General features: G+C 42.5%; 1 long non-coding RNA gene across 1 annotated transcript; it reads right to left on the bottom strand.

Moving 5' to 3' along the window:
• Positions 1 to 12716: 12716 nt before the first annotated feature.
• LOC123040947 (uncharacterized) lies at positions 12717 to 13687 on the bottom strand. Its single transcript, XR_006418330.1, has 2 exons — positions 13636 to 13687; positions 12717 to 13171 (listed from the first exon to the last, which is right to left on the bottom strand). It is a non-coding gene; the product is annotated as an uncharacterized lncRNA (long non-coding RNA).
• Positions 13688 to 15539: the final 1852 nt, after the last annotated feature.

Raw genomic sequence — 15539 nt, 5'->3', positions numbered from 1 at the left:
AAGCATAAGCTTGAGCATCGATCAAAAAAATGTGTGTTTCTTGGGTATAGTCCTCTTCACAAAGGTTACAAGTGTCTCCATCATGTTTACATTTCCCGTGATGTTGTGTTTGATGAGACTGTCTTTCCGTTTTCCACACTCACATTACCCACATCACCCACTGATACTCCCATCACTGAGTTGCACTCTTTTCCAATTTTGCCTGATTAATTTGTGGATGCTGCATATTCTCCTCGGTTGTTGCCTAACCATGATGCAGGGACTGGACGAGGTGCTAGGCTTGAGCTTCTTGACGAAGATAATGCAGCCTCAACTGCCCCCGCTACCGCTACGCCGGTTGCCCCCGATGTTGCGCCTGCTGATCCCGACGTAGATCACGCATGCATGTCCCATGCACGTGGATCCGATGGGGCGCTCGCGTCACCTGGACCGGCGGCTTCGCCGTCACCTGGGCTGGCTGACCCCGTAGCGCTGTCACCTGGGCTGGCTGGGCCGACGGCCTCACCGAACCCTGCTTCGGCTGGGTCTTCATCGCCTGGCTTGCCGTCGCCCATCACGCCCGGCTTGTATTCGCCAACCACTCCAGATCCGGCACCGACCTTGGTCGTGACATCAGACACGATTGTTGACTCGCCCACAGGCGCCTCCTCCTCGCCACTGGTGGACAACGGCTCCTCTGTGATGGCAGCCCCACCGTCACCTCCGCCTGTCATCCTACGTCCTCATACACGCAGCAAGAGTGGCATCTTCCAACTGAAGAAGCACACTGATGGCACTGTCGCGTGGCTTGCGGCCTGTGTGGCTCATGCTGAGGCCGATCCTACGACTGAACGACGACACTTTCAGGCAGCGCTTGGTATTCCACATTGGCGTGCTGCGGTGGAACATGATATCCATGCTCTTCAAAGGAACAACACTCGGCGTCTGGTTCCACCTCCATCTGGTGTCAATGACATTGACTCTAAATGGGTATTCAAGGTGAAGAAACATGCTAATGGCTCCATTGAGAGGTACAAGGCACGTCTGGTTGCCAAGGGATTCAAACAACGGTATGGCATTGATTATGAAGACACATTCAATCCTGTTATTAAACCAACTACTATTCGTGTTCTTCTCTCCTTGGCTGTTACTCGAGGATGGTTGCTTCGACAGCTGGATGTTCAGAATGCTTTTCTTCATGGAGTTCTGGAAGAAGAGGTTTATATGCGTTAGCCGCCAGGTTTTGTTGATCCTGCTCAGCCACATCATTTGTGTCGCCTTGTCAAGGCTCTCTATGGTCTGAAACAGGCCCCTCGTGCGTGGCATGCACGTCTTGGCGCTGCTCTTCGTGCACATGGGTTTGTGCCTTCTACAGCAGACACGTCTCTATTTATTCTTCAGCGACCTGAGGTGACTATGTACATTCTAGTCTATGTTGATGACATTATCCTTGTCAGTTTGTCTGATGCTGCTACAGATCGGCTTGTGTCCTCTCTTGGTGCTGAGTTTGCTATTAAGGATCTTGGGAGACTGCATTATTTTCTGGGTCTGGAGGTTCTTCATTCTGATGGTGGCTTGACTCTTACTCAGAAGAAGTACTGCCAGGATCTCCTACTCGTGCAGGTATGTTGTAGTGCAAGCCTGCTACGAGTCCCATGTCTGTCACAGACAAACTGACAGCTCTTGCTAGTGGCTTGCTCTCTCCTGAGGATGCCACTGAGTACCGCAGTATTGTTGGTGGGCTGCAGTACTTGCTCATTACCCGACCAGACATATCATTTGCAGTTAACCGTGTGTGCCAGTACCTTCATGCACCGCGTGATCCTCACTGGTTAGCTGTTAAGTGCATCTTGCACTATGTTCGTCACACTGGTTCATATGGTCTTCATCTTCAGCCTGCACCTTCTGGACTGATCTCAGCATTTTCTGATGCCGATTGGGCTGGTAGTCCTGATGATCGGTGATCCACGGGGGGACATGTTGTGTTCTTTGGATCTAACTTGATCGCCTGGCAAGCTCGCAAGCAAGCTACAGTGTCTCGGAGTAGTACTGAAGCTGAGTATAAAGCGGTTGCTAATGCCACAACTGAGATTATGTGGGTGCATTCATTTCTTCGATAGTTGAAGGTTTCTCCAGCTCAGCCGACTGTCCTTTGGTTTGATAACATCGGTGCCACATATCTTTCATCCAATCCAGTATTTCATGCCCGAATAAAGCACATCGAAGTTGATTATCACTTTGTGAGGGAACTTGTTGCTCAGAAGCTTCTTTAGATCAAGTTTGTTTCTTCTAAGGACCAACTTGCTGATATTTTCACTAAACCCTTGCCCTTGCCTTCTTTTGAAGGATGTCGACGCAATCTTAACCTTCTGAGTGTTTCAGGACATAGTTAAGATTGAGGGAGGGTGTTAGACTAAGTATATTGTAGATATACGTGTTGTAACGTAACCTGTATTTGTACGATTCCCTCTTATAAATATATGACAGCCGTACCCACCAAGAGTATCGAGCATTGTTCCAAACCCTAGTATATCTAACATGAGCTAACACACGCAAGTAAGCAACTAATACGTCTCCGTCGTATCTACTTTTCCAAACACTTTTGCCCTTGTTTTGGACTCTAACTTGCATAATTTGAATGGAACTAACCCGGACTGACGCGGTTTTCAGCAGAACTGCCATGGTGTTATTTTTGTGCAGAAATAAAAGTTCTCGGAATGACCTGAAAATCCACGGAGCAACTTTTCAGAATTAATAAAAAATACTGGTGAAAGAATTAGCGTCAGGGGGCCCACACCTTGTCCACGAGGGTGGGGGCGCGCCCCCTCCCCTAGGGCGCCCCCCTGCCTCGTGGGCCCCCTGGACGTCCACCGACCTCAACCCCAACTCCATATATTTGCTTTCGCGGATAAAAAAATCAGAGAGAAAGTTTCATCACATTTTATGATATGGAGCCGCCGCCAAGCCCTAATCTCTCTCGGGAGGGCTGATCTAGAGTCCGTTTGGGGCTCCGGAGAGGGGGATTCGTCGCCGTCGTCATCATCAACCATCCTCCATCACCAATTTCATGATGCTCACCGCCGTGCATGAGTAATTCCATCGTAGGCTTGCTGGACGGTGATGGGTTGGATGAGATTTACCATGTAATCAAATTAGTTTTGTTAGGGTTTGATCCCTAGTATCCACTATATTCTGAGATTGATGTTGCTATGACTTTGATATGCTTAATGCTTGTCACTAGGGCTCGAGTGCCATGATTTCAGATCTGAACCTATTATTTTTTCATGAATATATATGAGTTCTTGATCCTATCTTGCAAGTCTATAGTCACCTATTATGTGTTATGACCCGACAACCCCGAAGTGACAATAATTGGGATACTTCTCGGCGATGACCGTAGTTTGAGGAGTTCATGTATTCACTATGTGTTAATGCTTTGGTCCGGTACTCTATTAAAAGGAGGCCTTAATATCCCTTAGTTTCCACTAGGACCCCGCTGCCACGGGATGGTAGGACAAAAGATGTCATGCAAGTTCTTTTCCATAAGCACGTATGACTATATTCGGAATACATGCCTACATTACATTGATGAACTGGAGCTAGTTCTGTGTCACCCTATGTTATAACTATTACATGAGGAATCGCATCCGACATAATTATCCATCATTGATCTAATGCCTACAAGCTTTTCACATATTGTGCTTTGCTTATTTACTTTACCGTTGGTACTATTACAATTACTACAAAACTGCTACTGTTACTTTTGCCATCGTTACCGTCACTTCCATATTACTTTGCTACTAAATACTTTGCTACAGATACTAAGTTATCGAGGTGTGGTTGAATTGACAACTCAACTGCTAATACTTGAGAATATTCTTTGGCTCCCCTTGTGTCGAATCAATAAATTTGGGTTGAATACTCTACCCTCGAAAACTGTTGCGATTCCCTATACTTGTGGATTATCAAGACTATTTTCTGGCACCGTTGCCGGGGAGCATAGCTCTATTCTTTGAGTCACTTAATATAGCCACCCTGTTCACTAGTAATGAGAAATCTCGCTACTATTATATCCTTCAGATATTTCCATTTTCATTAAAGGGTGATGCTAAAACTTGGTTTAATTCTCTTGATCCTGGTTGTGTGCGTAGTCCCCAGGATATGATTTATTACTTCTTTGCTAAATATTTCCCTCCTCATAAGAAACAAGCTGCCTTGAGGGAAATATACAATTTTATGCAAATTGAAGAAGAGAGTCTCCCACAAGCTTGGGGGAGGCTTCTCCAATTACTTAATGCTTTGCCTGATCATCCTCTTAAGAAAAATGAAATACTTGATATCTTTTATAATGGACTAACCGATGCTTCCAAGGACCACTTGGATAGTTGTGCTGGTTGTGTTTTCAGGAAAAGAACAGTCGATCAAGCTGAATTGCTATTGAATAATATGTTGACTAATGAAAATAATTGGACTCTTCCTGAGCCAATTCCTGAACCAACTCCTAAACCAACTCCGAAGAAGAGAGGTGTTCTATTTCTCAGTCCTGAATATATGCAACAGACAAAGAAATCTATGAAAGAAAAAGGTATTAAAACTAAAGATGTTAAAAAGTTACCTCCTGTTGAAGAAATACATGGTCTTAATTTACCACCTATTGAAGAAACACACGGTCTTGATAACCCGACACAGGTAGTAAAGGTAAATTCTGTCTATAGATATGATAAAGTTGAAATCCCGTCTACTAAGTTTGCTAGCCAATGTTTAGATGAATTTGATGATTTTATGGCTAGACAAGAAAATTTCAATGCTTATGTTGGTAGAGAATTAAAGAGTAATGCTTACATGATTGGACACTTAAGTGATTATATGGCTAGAGTTAAAGGTGAACTTAAGCTCATTAGTAAATATGCTTTTATGGTTACCACTCAAGCAGAACAAGTACTTAAGGCTAAAGTGATTTGCTCGATGAATTAAATAATAAACATGATTTTGCTATTAGAGTGGCTACTAGAACGGGTAAAATGACTCAGGAACCTTTGTATCCTGAAGGCCATCCTAAGAGAATTGAGCAAGATTTTAAGAGAAATAATTTAGATGCACCTAGTTCTTCTAAAAAGAAGAAAAAGAAAAATGATAGGACTTTGCATGCTTCCAGCGAACCTGTTGTAGACACACCTGAGAATCCCAATGATATTTCTATTTCTGATGCTGTAACACAATTTGGAGATGAACATGAACCTAGTGGTAATGTTAATGATAATGTTCATGTTGATGCTCAACCTAGCAATAATAATGATGTAGAAATTGAACCTGCTGTTGATCTTGATAACCCACAATCAAAGAATCAACGTTATGATAAGAGAGACTTTGTTGCTAGGAAGCACGGTAAAGAAAGAGAACCATGGGTTCAGAAACCCATGCCTTATCCTCCTAAGCCATCCAAGAAAAAGGATGATGAGGATTTTGAGCGCTTTGCTGAAATGATTAGACCTATCTTTTTACGTATGCGGTTGACTGATATGCTTAAAGTGAATCCTTATGCTAAGTACATGAAGGATATTATTACAAATAAAATACAGATACCAGAAGCTGAAATTTCCACCATGCTTGCTAATTATACTTTTAAGGGTGGAATACCAAAGAAACTTGGAGATCCAGGAGTACCAACTATACCATGCTCCATTAAAAGAAAATATGTTAAAACTGCTTTATGTGATCTTGGAGCCGGTGTTAGTGTTATGCCTCTCTCTTTATATCGTAGACTTGAATTGAATAAGTTGACACCTACTAAAATATCTTTGCAAATGGCTGATAAATCAAATGCTATACCTGTCGGTATTTGTGAGGATGTGCCTGTTGTGGTTGCAAACGTTACTATCTTAACGGACTTTGTTATTCTTGATATTCCCGAGGATGATAATATGTTGATTATCCTTGGTAGACCCTTTTTGAATACTGCAGGGGTTGTTATTGATTGCAACAAAGGCAGTGTTACTTTTCATGTTAATGGTAATGAGCATATTGTACACTTTCCGAGGAAACAACCTCAAGTTCATAGCATCAATTCTATTGCAAAAATTTGAACTATTATTATTGGAGGTTTCGAATTTCCTCTTCCTACTATCAAGAAGAAATATGATATTCTTATTATTGGGGATGTGCATATCCTCATTGAGGTAACCTAGTGTTATTCGAAATTTCTCCGGTTTCATGCGATTCGGAATGAGTTTGTTAACAAGACTTGATCAACCTTGTTAGTTGATTCCTTTTGATGAGCATGAGATGGATGAAGTTAGAAGGCACAACCTTCTGTACCCTCCTTTTACTTTCTGTTATTTAGATTTAATAAAGTAAAAATAGTATTTTCTGTCTGTTTTCTGAATTATCCATGCAATAAAAAATACCTCGAAAATAAAAGTTCTCCAAATGCCCTGCAAATTTAATATGATTTTTTCTGGAATATTTGAGAATATCTGGCACTAAGAACAAAGCAGGGGGAGCTGGCACCTGGCCACGAGGGTCCAGGGTGCGCCCACCCCTACAGGGCGTGCCCCCTTCCTTGTGGGCCCATGGTGGCCCCCTCCACTTATTCCTGCACCCACACATTTCATCTTCCTCCCAAAAAATCACCATCCAGCTCAAGCACGAGTTCTAGCTCACTTTGTTGCCATTTTCGATCTCCTTGCTCAAAGCTCCATTCACAAAACTGCTTTGGGGGATTGTTCTTTGGTATATGACTCCTCCAATGGTCCAATTAGTTTTTGTTCTAGTGCTTTATTCATTGCAAATTTTTTCTGCCTAGGTGACCCTGTTCTTGAGCTTGCATGTCAAACTTATATGGTCCCAAGTAATTCTAATGCATGATATAGACTCTAGGCACTTGTGGGAGTAGTTGCTATCAGTTTTGTTGAGTTTGATTCACTTCTATTTTGAATTACTAAAAAAATCAGAAATTTTTCAGAGGAAGAAATATGTCTAGGAAAATGTACCAAGGTGGTTCTTCAAGGAACAAAGGACCCAGGCTTGTAATACGTGAGCAAGACAACGAACCACCAAGGGAAGCTGACGTGCGGCCTTGTGAATGGCCGTCAGAGGAGTTTATGGTCAATGCGGGCATCAAGGATGAATTTGATGCATATGTGCGTAATGCCGATCTTGAGGACTTCATGCAAGATAAGTGTCCTCAGTACTAATATTTGACTGACTCCTTTGTGAGAAGTTTTAAATTTACATCTTCGCGTAATTCTCCAACTGTCCTGTATGATATTTATGATAAATCATATACCATGGACCTAGAAGATTTCGCTACTGCTTGCAAACTCCCGCAGTGGGGTAGTGTTAACGAACTCGTAAATCTGAATATAAAGACTTTCTTGCTAGTATCACTGTGGAAGAATCTAGAGAAATAGCACAAGCTACCATAGGGAGCATTCACTTTCCTACTATACATTATTTTGCTCTCTTAATTGGTAGACGCATTAACGATAAAGATGAAGCATGTCACATGTGCGTTCCTGATCTTTGTGTTCTCAACAGTGCGGTATTAGGTGATAAACAATACAACTTGGGGGCAATTGTTGCACGTAGGTTGCATAATAATGGTTTAGTTGGAGACTTGTTTGGAGGGATTTTTATGCAACCCATGTGGCTAATTATCTTGGTATACCTGCACATGAAAATGATAGGGAGTTGCCTCCCGCTTATTTAGATTATAATGCTATGGTTAATCATCATTTTCTCGAGAGGAATGAACAATTCCTTCAGTATCGACTAATCTTTGACAGACGTCGCGTTGTCCATATTACTCTCCCTGCTCCTGCCCTCTTTAATTATCAGGCAAAAGGAAGATGTGTTATAACTAGGGAGGAGGCAAATGAGTACGAGAGGAGGATGGAGGCAGCTCGCCGCCATGCCACAGCCCAGGAGGCAATGCCTGCTGCATCTTAGTACGACCCCAGTTACAACTTCGGATATCAGCCAGGCTACCCATGGCCATAGACCAACTTAGGCCAAAAGGCTAAGCTTGGGGGAGTATGTATTTCTCACCGATATTACATTCATGTTCACACACTCATTCTAGTTGTCGGTGCTCATACTTTTTCATTGTACTATCCATGCTAGTTTAATTTCTTTTTCTAACATTCTTCTTGTGTGTTTGATAAACCTTAAGAAAAACCAAAAAAAAAATTAGTTAGTTTACTTTTCATGCTTGTAGTAGTAATATTAAAAGAAAACCCAAAAAAATTTCTCGTTCTTCTTTTGCTTGTTGGGAGCTTTCCCGTGTAAATAGTTTTCTTTTCTTTTTTTTTCCTTTGGGGGTCGAGAGGAGAAGACCATAATGAAAATGATTAGTGACTCTCATATGCATTATCTTTGATTTAACCAAGAGCCCACATTACCTTGTCTTCTCCCTTGAATTGAATGCTTGCAGATTCCAGCTTACTCCAATGCACGTGCACTATTATTATTATACACACCGTTCGATCGTGCGAGTGAAAGGCAATAATGACGATATATGATGGACTGGCTGAGATGGGAGAAGCTGGTATGAACTCGGCCTCTCTTGTTTTTGTAAATATGATTAGTTCATCGTTCCTGATTCAGCCTATTATGAATAAACATGTTTGCAATGACAATTAGAGATTATAGTTGCTTATGCCATGCTTAATTAGCTATGAGTTTATAATGGTTTACCTTGTGTGCCAACATGCTATTAAAATGGTTGTGATGTGGTATGATAGGGTGGTATCCTCCTTTGAATGATTCGAGTGACTTGACTTGGCACATGTTCACTCATGTAGTTGAAACAAAATCAACATAGCCTTCACGATATTTATGTTCATGGTGGATTATATCCTACTCATGCTTGCACCTGATGTTGATTAATTTTAATGCATGTTCATGACTGTTGTCGCTCTCTCAGTTGGTCGCTTCCCAGTCTCTTGCTAGCCTTCACATGTACTAAGCGGGAATACTGCTTGTGCATCCAAACTCCATAAACCCCAAAGTTATTCTATATGAGTTCATCATACCTTCCTATATGTGGTATCTACCTACCGTTCCAAGTAAATTTGTATGTGCCAAACTCCAAACCTTCAAATGAAATTCTGCTTTGTATGCTCGAACAGCTCATGTATCAACTAGGGCTGTCTGTATCTTTCATGTTAGGTGGGTTATTCTAAAGGGGAGTGGACTCCGCTCCTCATTCACGAGAAAATGGCTGGTAACCGGGATGCCCAGTCCCATGCTCAAATCAAATCAAAATAATTAAACAAAACTCCCCCAGGATTGTTACTAGTTGGAGGCATCCGTTGTTTCGGGCAAACCATGGATTTATGCTTGTTGGTGGTGGGGGAGTATAAACTTTACCATTCTGTTTGGGAACCGCCTATAATGTATGTAGCATGGAAGATATCGAGATCTCATAGTTGTTATGTTGACAGTGAAAGTATACCGCTTAAAATGTTATTTATCTCTATTTCAAAATCGAGCTCTGGCACCTCTACAAATCCCTGCTTCCCTCTGCGAAGGGCCTATCTATTTACTTTTATGTTGAGTCATCACCCTTTTATTAAAAAGCACCCGCTGGAGAGCACCGATGTCATTTGCATGCATTACTATTAGTTTATATTGGGTATGACTATGACCGGATCTCTTTTACCATGAATTACAATGTTTAGTCAATCCTTGATCTTTAACGGTGATCTGCATTTATGTTTTGCGGTCTTAGAAAGGGCTAGCGAGATACCATCTTGTTATATCATATTATGATTGTTTTGAGAAAGTGTTGTCATCCGAGTTTTATTATTATTGCTCGCTAATTGATTATTGCAGGTCATTAACTCATATGTCCAAGGTACTGGCCAGTTAGTGAATGTTGATAAATGCTCCCTTATGTTCGGAAAGTCTTGCCCTGTTGAGATCCAGGAGGAAATTAAATCAGTACTTCATGTGTCATAAGTAGAATTTGAGCCGAAGTACCTCGGGCTGCCGACCCCCGAGGGGAGGATGCACCGAGGCAAATTTCAAGGGTTGCAGGCCAAGTTATTAAAGAGGCTGGTGCAAGGAGGTGATTCTTCTCAAGGGGGAAAGGAGGTGCTCGTGAAGGCGGTCGCCCAAGCCCTACCCACATATCTTATGGGTGTCTTTAAACTCCCAGATGGCTTGTGTGAGGACCTCACTAAGATGATACGTGATTTTCTGTGGGGGGCAACACAGGGGAGGCAAAGAACTCATTGGGTATCTTGGGATATTACGACCCAAATCTCATGGTGGAATGGGGTTCCGGGATATGAAACTTTTTAATCAAGCGTTGCTCGCTAAGCAGGCCTGGAGGTTGATTGAAAATCCTAATAGCTTATGTGTGCAGGTACTCAAGGCTAAGTATTACCCCAATGGGTTCTTGGTGGACACTGTGTTTACAGGCAATGCATCCTCAACATAGCACGCTATTGAATACGGACTGGAGCTGCTAAAAAAAGGTATCATCTAGCATATCGGTGACGGATCAAGGGTGCGCATCTGGCGTGACCCATGGCTACCCCATGCCAAGTCTCGAAGGCCGCTCACTCCAAAGCATCGCTGCCGGCTCAAGTGGGTCTCTGAACTACTTAATCCAGATGGTACATGGAATAGAACTCTCCTTCAACAGCATTTTTTTCAGTCGGATGTGGATTGCATTCTAAAAATTAAGGCATCTAGTAGGTTGGAAGCTGACTTCCTAGCTTGGCATCCTGATAAACGTGGGCACTTCTCTGTACGTAGTGCCTACTACCTTGGCTTGCAAGAGCATATGGCGGGTCGGGAGACGGGAGCATCTAGTGCGCGGCCGGACGGGTGTCGACCGGTCTTGGACCTCATCTGGAAGAACAACGAGCCTGCCAAAGTCCGCATATTCACGTGGAAAGCTGCCCGGGAAGCACTCGCGACACAAGTTGAAAAGAAGCGAAGGCATATGATACTTGACCACACATGTACGTTGTGTGGGATGGGAGAGGAAAACGTGCACCATGCCTTGATACGTTGCCCTATCTACCTTGCAAGACAGATTAAGATACTTCCTCCGTTCCTAAATATAAGGTGTATTAGTTTTTCAAAAAATCAACTGTTGTCTATATTTGACCAAGTTTACAGCAAAATATATAAAGACTTATAATACTAAATATATAAAATGTAAAAATATAGTTCATGATGGATCTAGTGATAATGATTTGGTATTCTAGATATTGATATTTTTGTCTATAAACTTGATCAAACTTAGAGAACTTTGACTTTAGAAAAAAATAATACACCTTATATTAAGGAACGGAGGGAGTATAACTTAAGGCTTTCCCAAGCTGGCGCATAACCTCTGATAGAGGCATTCACCCAGAGACAGAGAAGTGGGAAACCGCGGATGAAAATAATACCGAGGTCATGCAGTAGCTCTCTGGGATGCGATGCGCGAAAACTGTGAGCTGCCAACGCCGGAAGACCTGCATGACGCGGAGCCAGAATGGATATTTCGCCTACTGGAGAAATTGCCGGACGTGCAAAGGCTAGCCTCACTCATGATCATGTGGATAATCTGGGATGCTCGGAATGAGGTTACCCACCAAAAACCACCAGTCCTGATCGAAGGCTCCCACAGGTTCCTATCAAGCTATATTACGTCGCTCCTTGGGATCGAGCAGCACCCAATGGCGGACATGGTTAAGGGCAAACATGTGATTAATTTTTCTGGAAGCAAGCCAACTAGCACATATGAAGTTACAGCTAAACCACGGTGGGAACCTCCAGACTTGGACCATGCTAAATTAAACATTGACGGTTCTTTTGTGAAGGAAGACGACACGGCGGGGGCTGGTATGGTTTTGCGTGATCATGATGGAGCAGTTATCTTTGCTGCAACACGAGTGATCTTCAATTGTTGTTATCTTTGCTGCAACACGAGTGAGGAACATTAGTCTAGTTATGATTAGTAGGCACGCGAATATGGCGAGTCATACCCTTGCATCTATAGGTCGCTCGCAACAACGTACTGGCTGTTGGCTTCGTAACTCCCCTATGGAGATAGCTACCATAGTTGACTCGGATTGTAATCACGATGCTTGATCAATGAAAGTTCCTTTCCTGCAAAAAATAAAATAAATCATACCCTGCATATCATTGGCCTTCAAGAAGAATTCACAGAGCATGTCCTAATGCTGAAGTAGATTATATTTCCTGAACAATAAACAGTGGCTCGAGAATATTTCTGATGCTTACAACTCAAAAACAAAACTACGAGGGAGGTGCAGCGATGGGCGGCCCCGGAGCCAGGGTGGGTAAAAGCTAATGCTGATGGAGCAGTATCTAGACTTGGAGGAAAGGGCGGTGGCGGGGTCATCCTCAGAGGTGACCAAGGTGACTTCCGTGCGGCGGCGTGCACTTTCATTGATGATCGCGTGGATGCTGAGATGGCGGAGCTCATGGCCTGCAGAAGGGCGGTCCAACTAGCACATGAGATTAATGTTCAGAGATTACACCTCGAGACGGACAACATGGGGGTGGCAAGCATGCTTGCAGACCCGAACAAGAACCTCTCGGCCTCAGGTCCATGTGTTGAGGAGATCAAGCAGATGATGCGTGGATTCAACGACAGGAAGGTTTCGTGGGTAAGACGATCGGCAAACTCCGCTGCTCATAAGCTAGCTAAAGTAGGAGTAGGAGATGAACTCTGTAAGATTTGGCTTATGGTGCCACCAGACTTTGTGTTAGATGTGGTCTCCAAGGAGATCCCAAACTTTCATTAGATAAATAAAGCGGCGAGTTATCCTCAAAAATAAAACAAAAACAAAAACAAAAACAAAACAACATTACATAGCACATCCATACATTTTTTTCAAACTGTACCCATGCTTATTTATTCGGCCAATTAACTGAACGAAGTGGAGACTTCCATGGGCCTTTATTTCAGTGATAGGCTAATTATAAGCTATATTAGCCAATCTTGGGAACCTCTGCCACCGTGTCGACCCAAACGCGAACGCGGTTCAAATCCAAGTCTGCTGTCACAATACTTCCTACCGGGACAATTCTGACTTTGAGGTCCGGCCGGTCCGCCTTGATCTTCTCCTTTGCCTCCTTGATCGTGCGCCCGACCAGCTCCGGCCACTCAGTCTTGGGACCGTCGCCTTGCTTGCTCATGTTGGAAACGAAATTGGACAAACGCCTGCAAGTAGTAATGCTTCCAGGTCAACATCAGCTTAATGAATTTTCAGTTCCCAATTAACTAGGCTTCACTTTTAGCCAGCCACAACTCAATCCAGAAGCTGGTGTCCAGCTTAACCTTTTCCTTTATAAGTTTGAATAAGCGGTACTCCCTCCGTCCCACAATGTAAGACGTTTTTGCTGCAAAAACGTCTTAGTACATCGTGAGACAGAGGGAGTACTAGTTTGGAGCATGTAAAAGAAACACTTTCTTAATAGAACTAAAATCGTGACAAGTATTTCGGAACCGAAGGAGTACCAAAAAGAGAACATAGTGAATAATATGAAAAGAGAGAAAACAATTGATGATATGAATTTCTGATCATGTTCCTAGAGATGCCCGTGGCAAATGATATTCTAAACCGAAGAATAGATAGGATGACAAGGATCTTCTCGAATAAGAGGGAGGAATGACATGGTACTCACCACCAGCTCTATGTACCTCTATGTGATTTGGTCGTTTCTAGCACTGGCTTGCTTTCCAGATGTGGATGTTTGGATGAAGCTGCCCTGTATTTATAGGCAATGCTAAATAAATAGAAAAGAGATGTTTAGAAGCCGTGTCTGCGCAAGCTTCTCATGTCATCCACACACATTCACGTGCATGTTGAAATGTTGCTATTGTCAACATTTCAGGCCTCGCAAGCCCGCGCACGTTGATACGTGTAGGTATGAAGGTTTGACCAAAACCTTATCATCTTATAGCAATGATGACTAGATAAAAATGCAACTAGTTCACAAAGATAATTGAGACGTTGCAAGGAGTAACGGACGTTTTTCTAGTGTGTGATGCAAAATTGCGGGTCAAAGCGTGACCGTATAGTTAGGACGTGATAGCTTGACGACAAGTAATAAATTAAGTTTGGAGGAGCCGATACGGTGAAAATGTATCTATTTTTCTGACCACTTTGGGTATAATTTGACATATAACTTTACCCTAATAAATAAATCTCATCGTTACTAGCACTGTTTTTGGCAAAAACCCAAAATTGTGTTTGTGAATGTGTAGGAATTTAAATCTAGAGAAAATAATATAAAAATATATTCCAGAGTTTTAGAAGAAAAATAATGGCACACAAAACAAAACTTGGGATGGTCCACACTTGGGGCTCTCACACCCAGGTCGTGCATCTAGGGCCCGGGTATGGGTGTGCTGGCCCTAGGTGCACCTCATGAGGCTTCCCTAAGGGCATCTACAACGCTCGCCGCACATGCGCCTCATGCGGGAAAGAAAGAAATGAAGCGCCCGCTGCATATCTGTGTGTCCTAGCGCCTCTTCAAGCATCCCGCGTTGGAGATGACCTTATGATTACAAAATAAGGGGTTTGGCCGAAATCTCAAAAGATTATTTTTCCTTTTTTTTGTTCCATGACGAGAGACGATGTCACTACCGATCTTTATTTCAAGGATAGATCAGATTGCCTTCTCCGCTGTTGGGGAAGCCTCCTCTCCGTAGTCATTGACACCATGTCTTCCAACATCGCCGCTATCATGTTTTTTCATTCATGTGTGAGCGATTTGGGTATGAGATGGATGGCAATTGGGTGGTGCCAATCATATAATAGTGTTCTTTTATCCAATGTAATAGTGTTTTGATGTTATATTAGTGGCTCTAGTTCTATTGTTGTTCTTGAACTATTGTTTCTTGCAACTTTGTTGTGTGTAATGTAGCAACATTTTGTTTCTTGCAACTAGGGCCCAAAAGTAGCAACATTTTGGATCTAAATCATATATGTTATCATGATGTTAATTGTTTAGATTATTTCTATAAGTTGTTTTACCTTTATATCTCCAAATAGGTGCCCCTAAGGGCAACATACCAGAATATCATGGGTGTGGACTATGATTTGTGGATCAAATGTGGCCATTCAATGCTATTGTGTTGCTTCGATGGCCTCCAGAAATAATCATCTTAATTAAACTATGTATATTCACGGTGACTTGTGGGGTGGGACAAAAGATGGCGGATACCTATATAAGTACATCTGATAACATTAGGAACACATGCCTATGTAGGCAAAAGTACATGTATCGAATTATTTGCTCAACAAAATATACACAATCATATGAGTAATATATCATCCATTCGATGTTTAATATTCTACCCTCGCATTTAATATTCTCAGCTTGCTTTTACTAGTTTTGGCTACCATCTATAGTCATCACATTTATTCATTTATTGGCAGCAATCACCAATATCCTTGCACACCAATATCGCGACACCTCTCTGCTTCATCAGCTCAAAGTCGCACATGTCGTTGAATTTGTGGTGCTTCTTATCCCCATCGCATTAATGTCGTATGAAGGCTCAATATCGCGACATTGCTCGC

Source organism: Triticum aestivum, chromosome 2B (genome assembly GCF_018294505.1).
Source record: "Triticum aestivum cultivar Chinese Spring chromosome 2B, IWGSC CS RefSeq v2.1, whole genome shotgun sequence".
Classification (NCBI taxonomy): Eukaryota; Viridiplantae; Streptophyta; class Magnoliopsida; order Poales; family Poaceae; genus Triticum; species Triticum aestivum.
This window is presented reverse-complemented; position numbering and strand designations above follow the sequence as displayed.